At 40.5% G+C, this 22,925-nt stretch overlaps 2 pseudogenes; both read left to right on the forward strand.

The window, feature by feature from the left end:
- The window catches only part of LOC118622477, a 44,025-nt pseudogene extending 26,961 nt beyond the window's left edge, over positions 1-17,064 (forward strand).
- The window catches only part of LOC118622478, a 53,975-nt pseudogene continuing 36,698 nt past the window's right edge, over positions 5,649-22,925 (forward strand).

Raw genomic sequence — 22,925 nt, forward strand, 5'->3', positions numbered from 1 at the left:
ATAAGACTGTGTCCTTTCTCCCAATGCCCTGCCCCGTGGGAGACCGAGCTGAAAGGGTCAGAAACTGCAGCTAAGCAATGGGAGAGTAGGTCTGCGGAGGGTAGTAGTGGGGCAGATACCTCTGATCACAGCCCCTACTCCACTGTGTCAAGCTTAACACAGTACTGTTCTTACTTGCTTGGCTTGGAGTGTCCTTATTACACTGGACTGGATGCTTTTTTGCTGCTCTTATTACTCAAAAGGGCCGGAAGGACTTCTGGACCTGCCAGACATATCTTGCAGAGGTTAGGAAAGAATCAGTCCTTGGAAGAGGTTATAGAGGGCTGTGGAGAGAAGGGGTCAATTCACTCTGTCCTGCCCTCCACCGCTTCCACCCCTCACTGAGTATCACTTGCTCAAACAGGCAGCCATGCTGCCTTCACCATCAGGCCCCTTGTGGCCCACAGACAATGCTGGAGTCCAGGCCCTGGAAACATTTGTCCCCTTTGAGAGAATTTCTACTCAGCTGTTCTTGAAAATTGGAAAGGATGTTTCCTGGTCCCCAGAGCATGAGGCAAATAAGGTTCAGTCTCCTCAAAGGGAAATGTTGTCGGATATCCTTAATGGCATTTCCTCAGAAACTTCCTGAATTTGTCAGATCACTGGTAAAATCTAAACCAGTTAAATTTTCACTATATTTCAAGTACAGAAAGCTGATGTTAAGAAATCTTGCAGAAACCAGAGGTATCTCCAGAACACTTATTATGACTAGATTTCCTTAAGTTGAAACTTTATGGGGTCAATTGGCGTTGTCCTTAGAAACTCAGGCAAGCCACTTACCATAATTTTAAAAACTTTGGTGCAAACCATGGGCTTGTTGAAACTGTTAAAATAATAGCTTGATTTTATCCTTTTATTTTTCTCTGGCTCAATTTCACTTAGCTTATGGGCTGTATAAAATTTTTGTACTAATAAAAGATGCACACAAATTGTGCTTTTTGATCCCTGAGTCACTTTTGTTTCTGTCATACACTTTTAATTTAAGAAATGAGGTGGTAAAAAGTAAGAATTTTATAGTAATATATCAGTAAGTAATTTATAGTAATGTAAAATTTGGCTCAACAAGCAGATCAATAGTATCCATAAGATCTAGAAGAGATACAGAAACTGTTAGAAAAAGTCATTATCTAATAGGGAAATATCTGCCCAGACACTAGATTTCCAATTGACATTGAGTGAAAATTCTCTTGGCCTAGAAAACTGTCCCTGAAACAGCATCCAGACAAGGGCATGTCTTTGTAATATTATGCATCATAGGAAGAATTGCCCTGACTGCAACTTTCTTATTTTATTTTCCCCTGTTGTTTGACAATACATGAAGAACGAAACCCCAAATTATCTATAATATTTATTTTGGCAAAGCTCAAAGAACACTTAAATGTCCCTGCATTTACTTCCCAGTTGTACTCATTCCATTCTGATAATAGAGGGTGTTTGTTATCGTGACTGCTAGAATGGCTCCTGTCCCTCCATCTTACAGAGCAAATAGAACTACAGTCAGCTCTCGTTTATCACAGTTCCAAACTCTACTGCCGTAAATGAATTTCCGTGAAGTAGGATTCTTTATTTATACAGTCCTCCCTCGCCACTTCACGCTCCGACTTTGGTGGGATAGAGTGAAGCCATGAAAGTGGAAGCAAGAAGTGGCGAGGGAGGGACAACTGTACAGCTATTTGTAGTTGTCAAGGACAAAGTGGATAATATGCACTGTGAAAAGCTAAATAAGTTTTTAAGTAGGAAAACAATACCACCTTATAAAGGTAATTGGGATGTTCTCCAATAAACATTGTTCCAGCCTGAAGGTCTAGATCTTATTCAGATCCCTGCCCAAGCACAGCAGGGGGCTCCTCTCAGCAAGTCCCCAGGGTTCCTTTTGGGTTTACACTTGTAAGTATCTTGAGGAGCTGTGGGCGGTGTCTGCACTGTAGGATACTGGACAGAAGCAAGCCTGGGGGCACTGCTGGGAGAGTCACAGAACAATTGGAGCCCAGGTTTATCCCACATGCCACTTGGAGGTGAAGGTGGAGGGGAAGGAGGTCTCCACATACCCGAAGACATCATTGGAGACAATGCACAGGCACAGAAGAGGCACCTGGCACAAGCTATGGGTCTGTTCCTGCAGACCCTCCTCTCACCCCATGACAAGCTTCCTCCCCATTCTGACCTTCCATTTGCTCAGGTCCCGGTGACCTGGGTCTCCATCCTATAACCACTGCGTGAAGCTCCCTCTTCTTTATTCTCTGAGAATAGAAGGTTCCTATAGTAGACTGTCTTTACTACTTTCCCAAACAGCTTCTTCACTTTTCTTTCACAACAGAACTTGATTTGCCCATCCAAACCACAGTCTAGGCATTACCAGCCAAGCCAATCTGAATTCCCTTTTCTTTGGGGCCAGAAAGGCACCGTCTTCCAAGACCTTCTAAATAGACCCAGACCCTAGTCCTACAGTAGTGTCCACTGATAAAGATGAATAAACCCGCACTAAACACACAATTCCAGGCACTAAGTGCTCACTAGACTATTTCCTAAGGAGAACACTGTTTGCCCAAAAGTAATGCATAAAAATAACATGTTTAGTTTTCCTATGTCAAATAATTCCTTAACTTTTTTTATGATAATATGTCTGAATTAAATAGTTATCTCCAATTTACATAACTTTGAGACATTTTAAGAGACTATTTCCAGAACTGAGTGAAAAAAATGAATTCTTCACATGTATCTTAATTGGTCAAATTTTTCATAATGAAAGATTTATGGGCATTTTATTACCTACTCTGCTAGGCTGAATAATGATCACTCCACCCCACCCCATTCCCCTACAGTTTGTCTACACTCTAATTCTGGGATCCTGAAAATATATAATGGAAAATTGCAAGAGAGACTTGAATCATGGACCTAGAGTTACAAGCCACTTGACATGAAGAGCAGGAGATTATCCTAGGTTAGCCAGTTGGACCCTATGTAGTCACATGAGCCTTGTGTGATTCTCAGCAGAGAAACTAGTCAAGTTACTTGGCCTTCTGAAATACAGAAAGTATGAGATAATAAGTTTACACTGTGTTTTTAAAACAGGAACTGAATGGGAAGTAGGTGGGCTCTCTTCCTAAAATGGTTTTTAGGTTTGCTCAAGCACATGGAGTAACTGATGCTCCAAATGTCTATGCCACACTGTGGTAATAATTTTCACCTGAAAAGATTATTTTTATTTTTTCATTAATAATTATGCCTAATACTTGTCAAGCACACATTGTATGCCAGTTAGCCATTATTTATTTCTCAAACCACTCTATGAAATAATTTTTATTTCACAAGTGAGGAAAAGAAAAAAAATGAGTTTAAAAAATGGTAGATTCTGAACAGTATAATTTTAGGGTTATAAATATCGACATGTTTAAGGTTTTTGATACAGAAATTTGCTTTCTGGAAAATCTATGCCCCAACTCACGGACAGCCGGCAAGCTACATGATCCTTTTCACCATACACTCACCAACACACTGAGGATTGCCTTTTAAAATATTTAATCATTTAATAGAGAAAAATGATGCCCTTTTTGTAGCTATTTTAATTGTCTTTGTTTAAAACTCCTGTTTTCTCATGGTTTTGTTATTTAACACTTCTGAATTTTGTGGGAAGTAAATACTGCATAAATCCCACATAAGTGGATTAAATGTTTCACTATTTCACCTGGGGCCAGCTTTAGATATTTTGTTTTTAAAAGGAAAAAATAAATGAGACAAGGCTGCTGCTGAAAGGATACCACACTTCTTCAGCTTATTCCAAAGTAGGACCAGCCTCTTTACTAAGGAACCAGAAAGAGGTTTGCTCTGTTCCTCTTCTCAACAGGCAGCCATCAGCACCGCCAGAGAAGCTGAGAGCAGAGCCCCAGGTGACTGGAAGCCTGTGGGCACATCTGTGTCAAAACTAGGATGTGCGTCACTCTGCTTTTTCTCCTTTTCTTGCATAAACTCATCACTAGAACGGTCATGTTTTGCTATCTCCACATGCTGAGAATTTTATGCAACTTAATGAATATGTGACTATCAAATACCTGTGCTGGAGTATGAGGAAGTAGGTCAAACGAGCTGGCTCCTGCTGCCTTCCACGCTGCATCACAAGGGTTGCATCAGACAGGATGGTGGGTGTTGCAAGGACAGAGACCACAAACCGTCTGTCACCACCTCCAGGCACCAGGAAACCTCATTATTGCCTCTTTCTCAACCCTTTCCTGGCAAATAGACTCTGACATACTGCCAGAGGGCAGTACTTTCTGGAAAGACTGCTGCTTTAAATAGTCCTTGATCAGGCAAGAGAAAAATAAAAATCAGATTACCAACTATTATAGAATACAATTAAATTTCCAAGTGTGATGGTACCCAAATGCAAGCCATCGATTTTGATTCGGACCTAACCAACATAGCTGAAAGAAGTTGATAAGCAGCAGGAGAAGCTATAGTCTTGAAAGAAGCAGCTTTCCTGCTATAGCCAATTTTTGTTAGAGCAGAGATGTGTCCTTTAAAATGCTGTAACTCCCTAACGTCAATGTAAAGACTACTCAAGGGCAGCAAGAATAATATTCAGAAAGTTGTACTCATTTCCTATAGCTCCTGTAACAAATTACCACAAACCAGTGCTTAAAATAACACAAGCATGATCTTACAGTTCTGGAGGTCTGCAGTCTGAAATGACCTCACTGGATTAAAGTCAAGGTGTCAGCAGGGCTGCGATCTTTCTGAATGTTCTAAGGAAAGAGTACGTGTTCTCGCCTTTTCCAGCCTCTAGAAGCCACCTACATTCCTTGGCTCATGGCCTCATTCCTCCAGCTTCAAAGCCAGCAATGTCAGGCTTCCTCACATGGCTATCTCTCAGACACATCCTCTTCTATCTCCCTCTTATAAGAAACCTTGTGATTACATTGGGCCCATTCAGATGATTCCGAATAATCTCCCTATCTCAAGATCAGCTGATTGGAAGCCTTAATTCCATCTGAAACCTTAATTCTCCCATTGCCATGTAACATAGCATAGTCACTTACAGGTTCCAGAGTTAGGACAGAGACATCTTTGGGGGCTCATTCTTCTGTCTACTGCAAGAGAGGGCTGACCAGCAGACTAGGCAGGCTTCCTGCACTCTTGGCGCTCCCACACTTTATGGCTCTGATTTTAATATGACTTATTTGCACTCTGGGGATCTCTTTATTCTCGTCCTACCACCAACAGGCTTCCTCTATTTACTCGGTTTTTGATTCTTTATAACTTTGGTTGGAATGTGGCCATGACTTTTTATGATCCCTGATTTAACCTGTGTCAATGTTTTGATGTTTTCACTGGCACCAACTGACTCCATCTTTCCATTCTCTAAGTTCAAATTTCCAAGACAGAGCATTTGATTAGCTCAGTTTAGTTTAATGTACCAGAGGTTGCTGGCCAGTCAATGAATTGCCTTCCCTCAAGTCAGTTGCCCATTCTTGATCAAATCAGCAGAGGACAGGAAACAAGCATGGCATGCCGCAAGCTGCGTCTAGTCCATCACTGACTGGGCAGGGAATGACATTTGTGCAAGGCTGTGGGGGCGCAGTTTCCTATAGCAGGAAACTTGAGCAATGCAGATGTCAAGAAAAATCATCTTTGTCTTCAGAGAGACTTTGAAGACTGACAGGTTTGTGATTTATTTGTTATAATCTTAAACATTTTAAATTATTTGTTTAATAAATAAATAAAAAATAATTTGTTTAATAAATAATAATAAATAAATAATAAATCTGTATTAAAATCAGAACTGCGAGATGTCACTTTGGTGCATTTGTAAAAGCCTGATAAATCAGAATGCAAAGAGAGTAGGATCTTTCTCAGTTAATAACAATCACACAGCAAATGATAATTTTTTTTTTTATTCTCACCTGAGGACACTTTTGCATGTATCTTCAGATAGAGTGGGAGGGAAAGATGGAGGAAAAGAGAGAGAGAAACATCAATGTGAGAGAAACACATCGAGTGGTTGCCACCCACACGACCCCAGCCGGGGCCAGGGACAAACTGCAACAAAGGTACATGCCCCTAGCGGAAACCAAACCCAGGACTCTCTGGTCCATGGGCCTACACGCTAACTGCTGAGCCAAATCAGCCAAGGTTCAGTTTTATTTTAAATAATTTTCATTTTTACTCATTTTAATTACACAGAATACTTATGAAAGTTTTTATATTATCCTTATAATTTTTAATGTATAGGTACCTACTTCTTAAAACTTAAGGGTTCTAAAGGCTTATGAGGAAATCCCTAGCCCTCTATTTCCCCAAGTCCTGTTCCTAGCAGCAACCAGTCTCCACTTTCGAACTCTTTCTGCTTTTATTTACATCTATAGTTTCACAACATACTTAAACTGTAATTTTTTATTCTATTTTTTTTTTTTTTTGGTATGTACCCCTAGTGGGAACTGAACCCAGTACTCTCTGGTCTACAGGCCGATGCTCCAACTGCTGAGCCAAACCGGCCAGGGCATTTTATTCTATTTTAATAATATTTTTTTTACTTTCTGCCACTGTAGAAAAGAAGTCTAATTTACTTCTTTCCCATGCCTACCTCTCTTCCTAACATCTTTTCAGTAATTACAACACAACCTTTTGTGAAGTCTAATATCACCCCTTCAGTGACTGGTACACTATGCCCAAGCATCATATAATCCTTCATTTTTCTTAGAATAAGAATTTGCTTTGCTCTGCCAGATACTTTATGTACCTGTAGCTAATTTTTATAGCTAATTTTAAAAAATACTCCTTTAGCCGGTTTTGCTCAGTGGTTAGAGCATCGGCTCACAGACCAATGTGTCGCTGGTTCAAATCTGGTCAAGGGCACGCATCTTGGTTGTGGTTCATCCCTGGCCCTGGTTGGAGGCAAGCAATTAATATATATATATATATATATATATATATATATATATATATATCTCCCTCACATTCTGTCTGAAAATAAATGGAAAGTATCCTCAGTTGAGGATTTAAAAAAAAGATACTAAAAAAATACTCCTTTATTATTGTCATATGCCCATCACTAGTATTTTTCAAACACTCACACGTATCAGCTACTTTGTAGTTTTCACTGGAGCCCTCTGCTCTCCTGCTCCAGGATGGCCTGTTTCCTGCTGCACAAACTTCATCCTGTCATTTTCCTTCACTGCCATCTCAGAGCTTTTTTCCATCTTCTGTATCACGGTCTCTCTTCTGTGGACCTAAGTGTACCTCTTTCTTGGTTTAATCCTTTGTTTCATAGCACATTATCAAGTAGTTTCCTAAAGAAGTGTAAAAATAAGATTGCTGTGTTGAGGTCTTTGAAAATGCCCTAATTCTGACCTCAATGCATTTACAGAATTCTGGATGGAAGCACACTATCGCTCATCATTGAGCCGGTGTCTTCTAACCCTGAGACGGCTATTCAGGGGTCTGGTGCTGGCCTGATGCATTTGTTTTTACTCTCCAGAAGCTTTCAGAAACTCAATTTTTTGTGTTTCACAATGTGCAATTTCACAATGATGAGCTTTGGTGTGTGTCTGTTTGCACTTGTTGTGATGGACACTCAGTGAGTCCTGTCACTTGGGAACTCAAGTACTTTAGTTCTTAGAAGTTACCTCATTTTATTGCTTTGATGATTTCCTGCCCTATTTCTCTCTTCTCCCTTATGAAACTCCTATTAGGTCATACTAGATATTCTAGACTAATTTTCTTATTTTTCTCCCATATTTTTAATTGCTTTAACTCCACTTCTACTTTATGTGAGATTTTTTTTCAGTATCGTCTTTCAATCCTTAATTTTTTTTTTGAGATGTATTATTTTTAATCCCAAGGAAAGTTTTCTTATTTTGATTATATAGTATCTTATTCTTGCTTTGGATGTAATATCTTCCCTTGATATTATCTTCTCTTGATAATATATTTTCTAGTTGAGGGTTTTTTTTTTACTTTTTATTTTAAAATAATTATAGATTGGCAGGAAATTGCAAAGAGGGAGGTCCCAAGTATACTTTGTCCAGTTTCCCCCAGTAGTTACATTTTACATACTTGTAATGCAATATCAAAACCAGGGAATTAATATAGGTACGATGTGTGTGTGTGTGTGTGTGTGTGTGTGCATGTGTGTGTGTGTGTGTGTGTCCTTTTCTATGTCCTTTATTCATGTAAGATGCATCACTACAAAGATCACCCTCGTTCTATCCCTTTATAATCTCACCTTTCTTCCTCTACCCTAGAATATTAATTGTTTCGTTTTGTTTTGTTTTCAGCATGGTATGTTTCCTCCATGTTCCTCCCTTCATACCTTATTGCTGTCTCTCTTTCATTTGGGAAATTATTCATAAATGTCTGATGATCTTGCTCCTTCATTCATATTTGAGCATTGTGAGACTGTAGGTACTCACCTCAGGGAGATCAACTGACAAGTTCACTTTTTCATTGGACGGTCCTCCAAAGTTAGCACCTGGGATCTTTTTTCTAGGTTTATTAAAAGGCTTCAGAGAATAATCTTCTAATCTTATCTTCAGGGATGGCTCCAATTTCCTATAAGCAAAGTGAGAGGAAGGGCTTGAACACCTACTATACTATGGATAGCTTTTCACTTAATTCCTTTTTTTCCATTTATATCTAATTTCTCCCCACTCCTCTTCACTGTGATTCTCCAAAATTTTTTAAATTCAGTTTCTCTAGAGCAGCGGTTCTCAACCTGTGGGTCATGACCCCTTTGGGGGTCAAATGACCCTTTTACAGGGGTCGCCTAAGACCATTGGAAAACACATATTTCCAATGGCGATTCATAACAGTAGCAAAATTCCAGTTATGAAGTATCAACAAAAATAATTTTATGGTTGGGAGTCACCACAACATGAGGAACTGTATTAAAGGGTCATGGTATTAGGAAGGTTGAGAATCAATACTCTAGAGAATAAACTAATGTCTGAGAGGTGGGAGGATTGTGCCTAACTTCATGAGGATAGGAGAGGATGTCTAATGGCTCCATAGACAGACTCCCCACACATATCCCCTTCTTAGCCTTTCGCCTCATGGCACCTGTGCGAAACCTTTCTGTTGTTCTAAAGAGGAATTCTTGGCTCCCATCACATTCCCTCTCTGCAGACACTAATATATAAATCCCCCAGAACCCAAAGTTGTGCTGAAATCTCTCTCAGCTGATGCTGTTTCTTATCCAATTCACTTTGTCATCTTAGACTTTTGTATTTTTCTACTTCCTTTACAGGCCTTTTAATAGGATTCTAGGAGAGAGGGAAGAGGAGTAGGCAATTTTCCATGCTTATGCAGCATGCAAAAATCTTTTTAAAAAAAAAAAATTTTGATTTTTACTGAAGAGAAGATGGCCATGGACAGGACCAGAGGGAGGGTGAGTGTGAGAGAGAGTGAGCGAGTGTGTGAGAGTGTGAGTGGACATGAAGATGGAAGACCAAACCCCAGCAGTGCAGAGCCACGGAGCAGAAAGTTCCTGTGCTGTGGACTGAGCAGCCGGCTACTGTGGTAAGCGGCCCTTCAGGGTGCTTCCCCCTGAGCCACTGGGAGGCCACACAATTGTGGAAGATCCCACGTCTTCCCTGGGAGGAGGCAGTGGGAGTGGCTAGGGCCCAGCAACCTGAGCCCACCAGCACACCTGGCATCATCGGACCAGTGGGCACATTGTGTCAACACAGACTGGTGCATAGCAGTGGAGCTGCCAAGGTGCTGGTCACAGAAGCCTCAGACAGCCCAGAGCCCAGCACCATCCACCACAGTAGCAGCCTGATCAGAGTCGAGATACACCCCCAGCAACAGAGGCTGGGGAGCAGACACCCATCCCCAGAAACAGAAGCACAAACCAGCAGCTGAGACCCATCCCCAAAAACTACACCAAAAGCTAAGCAGGAGTTGAGCCCCATGGGGCAGCAGCACTCCCCAGCCGCCAGTGGCAGGACCTGGGGCTCCACAGAGGCCTGTGCGGTCCAGCAGCTCACAGGAGCAGAGGGAAGCCGGAGCCCAAGAGAGACTGTTGCAATCCAGCTGCCTGCCCACAGAACTGTCAGGGTGCAGGGGCACCAGAGAGGCCTGTGCAACCCAGCAAGGACTGTGCCATCCAGTTACCCACAGGACCTGCGGGGTGCTGAACCACCAGAGAAGCCTATTCGAACAGCAGCCCATAACATAGGCATAGAGCCTGATCCCCAAAGGGACAGTGCAAACCAATTACCCAGGGACATGCAGAGTTGGGGGCACCAGAAAGGTCTGTGTGACCCAGCTGCACACAAGATAGGCTTAGAGGATGTGAAAATGCAGGCGGAGTGAATATAAGCTACGGAGATAATCTCCCAGGACCAAACGGGAATTACAATGAAAATAAAGACAAATCCTTGAAAAAAAGCAACAGAAAAGCAGCAGGACAGGACCATATAACCAGGGACACTGGTAGGATCTGTGGAGGTGTGAGAGGGTGGCAGACTGGGAACACACAGACAGCAGCAGCCTTAGACATGAGGAGCGCCCTTGGGGAATAAAAACCAAGCCCACTCCACAGCACAGAGAGCCAGGACAGAGCACTAATACAGCCACAGCCACTCACCTATAGCAGAGGAAGGGCAGACTGGACTGGAACTCTGTGGGGACACCCAGGATTTGGAGGGCTCTCAGAGTTTTTGCTGAGTTGCAGCCACAAAGGACGGTGGCGAGTGTGCTCCTTCCCAGAGCTGTGGGGAAAAGCAGCAGCCTCGCCTCCCCCACTTGGAGATTCAGCCTTTCCCAAGTGAGGCAAAGAAATAAAAATTGAGGCTCATTAACAACCAGTATCTATCCCACCCACTGGAACACCACTTATGCAGAACACAAGAGCTACATTCCAAAGCACTGAGTAACTGAGATTAATAGTCACCAGGAAAAAGCTACAGGATAACTGAACCTTTCCTGGTCATGCAACTCTACCTGGGAAAGTTAGACTTGACAGTGGTGTTTAATGTGGGCCCACCCAGGCTCATACAAACCCAGTAGAGGGAGCCACAAACAGCAGAACACCAACACCCACAGGGAAAATTTGGCAGGCTCGAAAACCCACGGAGATAGCCAAAATGGTGAAACACAGAAACAAATCCCAAATGAAAGAACAAGAGAACTCTATCAAAGATGAGATCAATGAAATGCAGCTAAGCAAATTATCACAGGTAGAGTTCAGAGCCATGATCTTGAGGAAGCTTAACAGCATGAGTAAGGACATCAGCACCATGAGTAAAGATATAGAAACATTGAAAGCCAACTAAGTGGAAATGAAGAATGACATAGCAGAAATTAAGAACACATTGGAAGGACTAACCAGCAGAATACAGGAAGCTGAGGACTGGATCAGTGAATTAGAAGACAGGGTAGAAAAAAATCAACCAATGAGAAAACCAAAAGGAAAAAAAAAATTATAAACAGGAAGACAGCTTAAGAGAACTGTGTGACAACTGGAAAAGTAATAACATTGACATCATAAGAGTCCTCAAAGAGGAAAAAATGGTAAAGGGTTAGAGAATATATTTGAAGAAATAGTGACAGAAAACTTTCCTAACTTGGTGAAGGAAGAAGGCATTCAAGTTCAAGAAGCACAGAGAGCTCCAAATAAGAAGAACCCAAACAGGCCCACACCAAGACACATAGTAATTAAAATTCCAAAAATTAAAGACAAAGAGAGAATCCTAAAGGCAGCAAGAAATAAGGAAGAGGTTACCTACAAAGGAAACCCCATAAGGCTTTCAGCTGACTTCTCAACAAAAACACTACAGGCCAGAAGGGAGTGGCATGAAGTAATCAAGGTTATGAAAAACAAGGATCTGAATCAAAGACTACTCTACCCAGCAAGGCTATCATTCAAAGTAGAAGGTCAAATAAAGAGCTTTCCAGACAAAAAAAAAAGGCTAAGGGAATATATTAATACCAAACCAGCACTGCAAGATATGCTAAAAGGACTGCTGTAATTAGTAGAAGAAATAGGAAGAAAAATAGAACCACATTAAACAAAAATAAGAATAAATAAGTGCATATTAATTATCACCTTAAATGTGAATGATTTGAATCCTCCGATAAAGAGACACAGAGTAGCTGACTAGATAAGAAAGCACGACTCACATATATGTTATTTATAGGAAACCCACCTCATGACAAAAGACTCACACAGGTTAAAAGTGAAGGGATGGAAAAAAATCTTTCAAGCCAACAACAACAAAAAGCAAAAAAAAAAAGCTGGGGTAGCAATACTCATATCTGATAAATTACATTTCAAAATGAAGGCCAAAACTAGAGACAAAGAAGGCCACTACATAATATCAAAAGGATCTATCCAACAGGAAGATATAACCTTGGTAAACATATATGCACCCAATATAGGAGCACCAACATATATTAAAAGTCTTTTGAAGGACTTCAAAGGAGAAATCAACAGTAATACAATCATAGCAGGGGACTTTAATACCCCACTGACATCACTGGATAGATCTTTTACACAAAACATTAATAAGGAAACACAGACTCTAAATGAAGCACTAGATCAAATGAATTTGATAGATATCTACAAAGAATTATACCCCAAAACTGCAGAATTTACATTCTTCTCAAGTGCACAAGGGATATTCTCAAAGATAGACCACATGTTAGGACACAAATGAAGTCTCTACGAGTTAAAGAAGATTGAAATCATATCAAGCATCTTCTCAGATTACAATGGCATGAATCTGGAAATCAATTGCAACAAGAACATGCAAAGACATTTAGAAACATGGAGGCTAAACAGCATGTTATTGAACAATGAATGGGTTACCACGAAGGTCAAAGAAGAAATTAAAAACTATCTGGAAACCAATGAAAATGAACACACAACAACACAAAATCTATGGGATGCAGCGAAAGCAGTTCTGAGAGGGAAGTTCATAGCACTAAAGGCCTACCTTAAGAAACAAGAAAAATCTCTAATAGACTATCTAACCTCCCAACTTAAAGAACTAGAAAGCAAACAAAAAGAAAACCCCAGAGCAAGTAAAAGAAAGCTAATAGTAAAGATCAGAGCAGAAATAAATGACATAGAAACAAACAAACAAAAAAAAACAATTCAAAGGATCAATGAAACAAAGAGCTGGTTTTTCGAACAGATAAACAAGATTGATGGACCCTTAGCTAGACTCACCAAGAAACAAAGAGGGAGAACCCAAATACATAAAATCAGAAATGAAATAGAAGAAATAATAACTGACACCACAGAAATACAAAGGATCATTAACAAATATTATGAACAAATTTGACTAAGCGAAATGGACAAATTTCTAGAAACACATAGTCTCCCAAAACTGGACGGGAAGAGATAGAAAACTTAAACAGACCAATAACAACAAAAGAAATTGAAGATGTAATCAGACTCTTCCAGCAAACAAAAGCCCAGGACTGAACAGCTTCACAGGGAAATTTTACCAAATATTCAAAGAAGAACTAATACCCATTCTCCTCAAACTATTTCAAAAAATTCAAGAAGAAGGAAGACTTCCAAGCTTGTTTGATGAGGCCAGCATAATTCTAATTCCAAATCCAGAAAAAGACACTACAAAGAAAGTAAACTCCAGGCCAAGATTCCCGATGAACATAGACGCAAAAATACTGAAAAATATACTAGCAAGTCAAATCCAGCAATATATCAAAAGAATTATTCACCATGACCAAGTGGGATTCATCCCAGGGATGCAAGGCTGGTACAATATTCACAAGTCAATAAATGTGATACATCACATAAACAAAATGAAAGATAAAAATCATATGATTATATCAATAGATGCTGAAAAAGCATTCGACAATATCCAGAACCCATTTCTGATAAAAAACACTCAGCAAACTGGGAATAGAGGGATTATATCTTGACATAATAAAGCCATATATGAAAGGCCTACAGCCAACATCATACCCAATAGTCAAACATTAAAAGCTTTTCCTTACAAACAGGAAAAAGACAAGGATGCCCACTTTCGCCACTCTTATTTAACATAGCACTGGATGTCTTAGCCACAGCAATCAGACAGAAAGAAAAACTAAAAAGGATTCAAATTGGAAAGCAGGAAGTAAAACTGTCATTATTCGCAGATGACATGATAATATACATACAAAACCCCAATCAAAAATTTACTAGACTTAAATACATTTGGCAAAGCAGCAAGATACAAAATTAATGTCATAAAATCGACAACATTGTTATACACCAATGATAAACTCACAGAAAGAGAAACTAAAAAACAATTCCATTTACCATTGGAGCAAAAAAATTAAGATACCTAGGAATAAACTTAAGCAAAGAAATAAAGGATGTATTCACAGAAAACTACAGGTCATTGAAAAAAAAATAGGGAAGATATAAAAAAGTGGAAGCACATACCTTGTGCATGGATTGGAAGAATTAACATCATTAAAATGTCCATATTACCCAAAGCAATCTATAGATTTAATGCAATACCCACCAAAATACCAATGACATATTTCACAGAAGTAGGACAAATACTTCAAAAGTTCATATGGAACCAAAAAAAGACCACGAATAGCCACAGCAATCTTGAAAAAGAAAAAACAAAGTAGGTGGGATCAGAATACCAGATATCAGGTTATACTACAAAATGACTGTAATCAAAACAGCCTGGTACTGGCACAAGAATAGGCATATAGACTAGTGGAACAGAATAGAGAACCCAGAAATGGACCCAAGGCAATATGCTCAATTAATATTTGACAAAGGTGGCAAGAGCATACAGTGGAGTAAGGACAGCCTCTTTAATAAATGGTGTTGGGAAAATTGGACAGCTACATGCAAAAAAAAAAAAAAAAAAATGAAACTAGACCATCAACTTACACCATACACAAGAATAAACTCAAAGTGGATAAAAGACTTAAATGTGACTCATGAATCCATAAAAATCCTAGAAGAAACTGTAGGCAACAAAATTTCAGACATCATATGCAGTAGAATTTTCACTGATACATCACCTAACACAACAGAAACAAAGGAAAAAATAAACACATGGGACTACATCAAACTCAAAAGCTTCTGCACAGCAAAAGATACAATCATCAAAACGGAAAGGCTACCCACTGTATGGGAGAGCATAATTGCCAAAGATATATCAGATAAGGGGTTAATTTCCAATATATAGAGAGTGCTCATACAACTCAAGAAAAGGAAAAGAAAGAACCCAGTTAAAAAATAGGCAGAGGAACGAAATAGACACCTCTCCAAACAGGACATACAAATGGCCAAGGGACATATGAAGAAATTCTAAACATCACTAATCATCAAGGAGATGCAAATTAAAACAACAATGAGGTATCACCTCACACCTATCAGAATGGCTGCCATCAACAAATCATCAAACAACAATTGTTGGTGCGGGTGTGGAGAAACAGGGACACTATTACACTGCTGGTGGGAATGTAGACTGTTGCAGCCACTATGGTAAACAATATGATGTTACCTCAAAAAATTAAAAATTGATGCCCTGGCCAGTTTGGCTCAGCGGTTAGAGCATCGACCTGTGGTCCGGAGAGACCCGGGTTCGGTTCCCGCTAAGGGCACGTACTTCGGTTGCAGTTTGTCCCCGGCCCTGGTTGGTCGTGCGGGTGGCAGCCACTCGATGTGTCTCTTCACGTCGACGTTTCTCTCTCTCTCTCCCTTCCTCTCTCTCCCTCCCACTCTATCTGTACAAAAAATGGAAAAATATCCTCGGGTGAGGATAAAAAAAAAACAAAAAATTAAAAATTGAACTTCCATTTGACCCAGTGATCCCACTTCTAGGAATATACCCTAAGAAGCCTGAAACACCAATCAGAAAGAATATATGTACCCCCATGTTCATAGCAGCATTATTTACTATAGCTAAGATCTGGAAACAGCCCAAATGTCCATTAGTAGATGAATGGATAAAAAAGCAGTGGTACATATACACAATGGAGTACTATGCAGCTGTAAGAAAGAAAGATCCCTTATCCTTTGAGACGTCATGGAGGGACCTGGAAAGTATTATCCTAAGCGAAACAAGCCGAACAGAGAAAGACAAGTATCATATGATCTCACTTATTTGTGGAATATAATGAACATAGCAGTCTGAGGAATGGGGTAGTCCCAGAGACATGGAAGTGGGGTACAGACTGACAATCCCCAGAAGAGGGGGTGGGGAGGGAAGAGATAAACCACAGAACTTATATGCACGTATGCATGAACACGGACATGGACAAGAAAGCTGGGGTTAGGGAGGGGAGTAAGGGGGAGGGGTGAATCAATGGGAGAAAAAGGAGAAACATCTGTAACAATAATAAATTAATTAATTAAAAAATTTTTGAAATATATAACAAAAAACAAATTGTTGTTAAATATAGATGTAACATGAGAGTATATTTCAGAAAATATATCACCAAAAAATTAAGATTATGTCAACTACTTTAGAAGAGAAGTAATTTTTTTTCCTCATTTGTCTTTATAACTTTGTTGTGTGATCTATGGCTCTATCATCCATATATATTTACTTCCCCATTTGCTGCTATTGCAGTATAAATGTTGCAAAATTTATCTGGATATGGGAGGGAAGGTAAGTTGAAATGAGGTCCAGACAGTATATACCTTTGCCTCTAGAATTAATCACCTCTAACAAATGACACCAGACCCACAGGGCTCTTTGTTTAGGTCCTTGGCTGATGACTTGAATAAATGATTATTTTGTTTGCTCTTATCTTCTTCATCCTCTAGAATCCAGACTGTTCCTGACTGACCATTGTCCAAGGAAATGCCAAGCAAGGTGGGAGGGGGCTGAGTACCAGAATTGTTCATTGAAAATTTGTTTTTGAAAGATGTAAGTAAAGTCTCCAGAAGGCTGAAAATTGGCAACAAGAGAGAAAGCTCACCAAAGGGAAAGACATGAGCAATAATGAGATCAAAGAGAAGAGTGGACACTAATGAAAAGAAAGACAATGAGCTTTTTTTTTTTTTTTTTTTGCTACAGGTTTGCCACCAGAACATAGGTGTCATGAAAACCACCACTAAATCAAACCCAAAATGGGAAAAGAAAAGACTCATAGCAACATCATTGTCATTAGACACATGCACTCCAGCGAGTCTATCACTACTGGCCATCTGATTTACAAATGTGGTGGGATTGACAAAAGAATCATCAAAAAATTTGAGAAGGAGGCTGCTGAGATGAGAAGGGCTTCTTCAAGTATGCCTGGGTCTTGGATAAACTGAAAGCTGAACATGAGCGTAGTATCACCATTGATATCTCCCTGTGGAAATTTGAGACCAACAAGTGTTAAGTGACCATCATTGATGCTCCAAGACACAGAGGCTTCATCAAAACATGATTACAGGCATGTCTCAGGCTGACTGTGCAGTCCTGATAGTTGTGCTGGTGTTGGTGATTTGGAAGCAGGCATATTCAAGAGTGGGCTTGTTGGTGATAACAAAATGGATTTTCCTGAGCCTCCCTACAGCCAGAAGAGATACAAGGGAATCGTTAAAGAAGTCAGCACCTATATTATGAAATTGGACACAACCCAATTTGCACAGTAGCATTTGTGCAAATTTCTGTTGGAATTGTGACAATATGCTAGAGCCAAGTGCTAACATGCCTTGGTTCAGGGATGGAAAGGCACCTGTAAAGATGGCAATGCCAGTGGAACCACGTTGCTTGAAGCTCAGGATTGCATCCTGCCACCAGCTCTTCCAATGGACAAGCCCCTGTGTCTGCCCCTTCAGGATGTCTACAAAATTGGTGGCATTGGTGTTGTCCCTGTGGGCAGAGTGGAGACTGGTGTTCTCAAACCCAGCATGGTGGTCACCTTTGCTCTAGTCAATGTTACAACTGAAGTAAAGTCTGTTGAAATGCACTGTGAAGCTTTGATCGAAGCTCTTCCTGGGGCCCATGTAGGCTTCAATGTCAAGAACGTGTCTGTCAAAGATGTTTGTCATGGCAGTGTGGCCAATCACAGCAAAAATGACCTACCAATGGAAGCAGCTGGCTTCACAGCTCAGATCATTATCCTGAACCATCCAGGCCAAATCAGTGCTGAATATGCACCTGTGCTGGATTGTCACACAGCTCATATTTCTTACAAATTTGCTGAGCTGAAGGAAATGATTGTCTGTTTTTCTGAGAAAAAGCTGGAAATGGTGCTAAGTTTTTGAAATCCGGTGATGCTGCCATTGTCGATATGGTTCCTGGCAAGCCCATGTGTATTGAGAGCTTCTCTGACTACCCTCCTCTGGGATGCTTTGCTGCTTGTGACAAGAGACAGACAGACACCACTGTCAAGTCTTACTTTCCTGGGCCAAGTTGCAAGCCCAGGAAATGTTCAGTTATCCTCTAGCATTTTGCCTGGAGGGTATTAGTCAGGGTTACTTGAAGAGCCTAGGTTTTTCAGTTGAATAAAAATCTTTCTCAGGTGTTCAGCATAAGGGGATTTCCCAAGGGTGGGGCAGATGCTGGTTGTTAATGAGCTTAAATTTGCATTTCAATTGCCCACTGGGTGGGGTTGAATCTTCAAGGTAATGGCCGCTGCCTCTCCCCAGAGCCCTGGGAAGGAGTAAGACGGCCACCATTTTTCGTGGTTTCAATTCAGCAAAAGCTCTAAGCACCCTCCAAATCCCGAGTAGACAAAACAAAAACCTTTGCCAAGGGCTCATCACTTGTTGTTTTTATGTTTTCACTGCCATGAAACTGTCCATATTTCTGGGTCCTCCAATCCAAGCAGACCTTCACTGCCACTTATAAAGTGAAGGATATAAACTAAGATAGCTTAACTGTTTCAGAGACCAGAGTTGTAAAATGTCTTCTTTGTTTTTTTAGCACTTTAAGTTTATCACATTTGGTTGACTTCTGACATTTTACTTTCCTAGATTATAGGAAAGATCTGTGTATGTAGCTTGTTTCTTTAATGTCCCAGTGCTTATATAGCAACAAAATTTTTAGAAAATAAAATTGTATTGTGCTGACATGTTTATAACCCCATAATTGATGATTGGTAAATTATTGTGCTGACTTGTTTATAGCTCCATAATTGATGATTGGGAAAGTCACTGTGTGCCCTGTAGCTGAACCTGTTTTGTAAAGAATTTAATCAACAGCATAGAGATAAAAGTAACCACAGTAAATTGGAATATTCCCAGAAACAAGAAATTGTTGGGAGCTGGCTATGTGTCTGACAGAATCCTTGGAGCCTGGAGGTCTTGAATCAGAGACTTGACCTCCCCCACAATCTCAAGAAATTAGGCTTGCATTGTGTTTGTGCAGCTCAGGGCTAAGTGTGACCTAATGTACCTTGAAATACCCAGGTGTGCCTGGGTATTCCTGGGTGGGCCTGGGTGTTCCTGTTATCCACAAGGCAAACTAATTCTATACAGCATTGGTATAGCGCTGGGCATTATATCAAGAAGATCCTATTTTCTTATATCATTAAACTTTTGCTGTAAGGTATAAAAGGCATGTAATAAAGCATATTGAGGCTGATCTCTGAAGACTCTGTCACACAGGTGGTTGGAATCAGACGCCGGCCGGCTAATAAACAGCTATTTGGACTTCAATTCTCTAGTGGTCTTTCTTTGACCCTGTCATGCCACAACAGTATAAAACATTGTTGATGTAAGAAATATCAAACTTATGTTTATTTGAACCAAACTGATGACAATTGCCAAGAAGCAAAATCTAAACAGATTAAGAAAATGGTAGTTTTGAATCTTATTTTATACATTACAATCAAAGGAAAAGATGTAAGGGTGCTATATATTCATTGGTGATAGAATAAGGAGGCAGGAGAAAGCAAAGCGAGGAAATCTCTGAGATTGGCTAAAAGTAAAACAAAGACACACATACTTCTTTTATATTGGTGGATATAGGATAGTTAACAATGAACATTTACAGCACGTAGAGATGGTATACAGATGAACAAGATAACAGTTACGAGATTCTGTGGTCTCCTGCTCTGGTGGGACAGTGTGCACCTGTCAGACATTGCAAAGGTTTGCATCTAGCAACATGACAATGGACACAATCAGTTAAGATAAAGACTGACCTTTGTCAAAGATACCAGTTCAGGACATGACTACCCACATGACTCACTTTTAGTTAGAAACTTTTTATTTCTGACCATCCTTTAGGTCTCTGAGTTTGTACAAATTTCCATGCAGATGTCCCCTGGGTTTGTCAAGTTTAGTATGTGGCCCCTTTTTGTCCACAACTTTTTTTTTTAATTGGTGTGAGCTGGGCCTTGAGGCTTCAGCGACTAGATTCCGTTCTTATCTAGGCCCCTTGGCTAAAATGACTAAGCAACTCCATCTTTTTTTTTTTTTTTTTTTTTTTTTTTTTTTTTTTTTTTTTTAATCCTCACCCGAGGACATTTTTCCATTTTTTGTTCAGGTAGAGTGGGAGGGAGAGAGAGGAACAGAGAGAGAGAGAGAAACATCGATGCGAAAGGAACACATCGAGTGGCTGCCACCCGCACAACCGACCAGGGCCGGGGACAAACTGCAACCGAGGTACATGCCCTTAGCGGGAACCGAACCCGGGTCTCTCAGGACCGCAGGCCGACGCTCTAACCGCTGAGCCAAACCGGCCAGGGCTAAGCAACTCCATCTTTAATGGCAGTGGACCATCCTCAGTATTTTTCCAATAATAGGTTGATTACCTCTAGAAGTAAAGGAACTTTGCCTAAGGTTACAGTTGACCTACACAACGGGATGTATCTTGCAGTTTCTGAGTATCAGGAACTAAAAATCATGAGCCCAGTGAATAATACTTATCTTGGCTTCTGTAATCATTGCTTTTGCAGCCACTACTGTACCGGTTCCCTGAGGGGGAGCCAAAAAAGAATGTGGCTTCTGTCTCTAAAAGTGGACAAGCAAGAACAATTGGGGCTGTGATTTGGGGAGAGCCGCCCCAAGCCCGCTGGTGAATAAAGTCCTCCTTTACAATTTGGCTGTGCATCTCTTGTTATCTGGCTCCCACATTACAACAGTTGTTTCTGTCTTATCATTCAACTCTACCAAGGATGTACTTAGATTCGTTTTTTCTGCCATTATGTTTTGTTTTGTTTTTAAGTTAAACTCACCAGCTCTACATTTAACCTCCTGTGACTATAACTGCAAATTTGATGATTGGATTAGATCATTTTCAAAATCTCTTCTGACTCTAAAATCTGTGCTTCAAACATTCCTGAGAAATAGGAAAACTGTGTGGCCTTCCAACAAAATCTGCAAACAGTTTGAGGCAGGGCTGAGCCGTTAGTGCCCTCTTGTGGGAAGATCTTACACCTGAAGCAAGCACAGCACCTCGAGGAAATGACAAAATCAGAACAAAACTCTTAAGTAATGATAATGAACATTTAATGGAGGGTTTCCTAAGTGTCAGATGCTGATCTACAAACTTTACACATATTACCTTCCCTAACCCTTACAGCATTCCTGTGTGATGGGAGGTGCTGTTACCACCAGTCTAGAACAGAGAACACTGGAACCTGAAGCTGAAGCAGCTTGTTCAAAGTTATTCAGCTGTCCTGTGCACTGTAGGATATGAGCAGCATTCCTGGCCTCTACCTACTAGATACACGTAGTAGCCTCCCTGCCCAAGTGTTGACAGTCAAAAATGTCTCCAGACATTGCTAACTGTCCCCTGAGGGGAAATTTGCCCCTCTTTTAAACCACTGCTTTAGACCATAGAGCTCTTTTCTTGGTGAAGCAACTCAAAGAACCAATATTCCAGGGAACTTGTTTCTGGAAACACTGATTTAGTTCATTTCTGGTCATTATATAGGCAAGGAAATGATGACCCAGGGAGGTGAGGTGACATGCATGTCAGCCATATAACTTGAGTGATGCATATCAGACATATATTTCCCTAATCTTTAGGGATCAAATCCTATCCTAGCTTCTCTTGGGTGGCACTATCACTACAGGCTAGGGGTGGCATCTGGGGAGAGCCCTCACTCCACTCTGTGAGGCCCTATCTGTATCACTGGTGCTGTTTCACAAATATTCAAATACTTTTTCTTCTATTGATGCAGCTCATGGACCCAGGACACTTGGACACTCCCTGAAAGAAAGACCAGCTCATGCAAAGTCCTAATGTAATAAATTTCTGTGTTTTAACCAAAACAAGGGAGAAGTTATGTTCAGAAAGAGTTTGTTTTCCTTATGAATTTCCCAACAGTGGTAGTTTTGAGGCCAAAATTGATACTTTGAGGAAGATTTTCACTGACTGAGGCTGATTTTGTTACTGCAGTTAGCTAAGTATTGATGGGAAAGGAAGCAAAAAGGGAGACATTATTGAGCATATTCAGCTGGGAAGCAGAGGTCTGTTTGCTTCACCAGGAAGCTACAGCTTCACACTCCCTCTAGAAAACTACATGTCTGTTCCCTGAAGACCACTGGGGCAAGGGATAGAAAAAAGGGGGAGGTAAACATATGCACAATAAAGTCAAAATGGTGCAGGGGGAGGTGTTGACCATGGAGACCTGCCAGTATACTTTGGGGAAAAGACCATTGGCTAAGGGGTAGACCCCAGTTCAAGCCTGCAAAAGTTTGGAAAGCTGATCAGTTCTTTTGTTTATTTGTTTGTTTGTTTTTTGTTTTTGAAAGTATAACAGATTTCCCCCTTTTTTCCTCATGGGTCCCTCCTTCACACTCCCACCCCCCTCCTGCTTTTCCCAACCTAATATCTGTGTCCATTGGTTACGCATATATGCATATAAGTTCTTTGATTTATCTCTTCCCACACCTACCACCCCCCATCCCTCTGACGTTTGTTAGTCTGTTCCCTACTTCCATGATTCTGGATATCTTTTGGTCAACATCTTATTTTGTTCATATGTTCCACAAATAAGTGAGATCATGT

This window comes from Molossus molossus, unplaced genomic scaffold (assembly GCF_014108415.1).
Source record: "Molossus molossus isolate mMolMol1 unplaced genomic scaffold, mMolMol1.p scaffold_m16_p_9, whole genome shotgun sequence".
Lineage (NCBI taxonomy): Eukaryota > Metazoa > Chordata > Mammalia > Chiroptera > Molossidae > Molossus > Molossus molossus.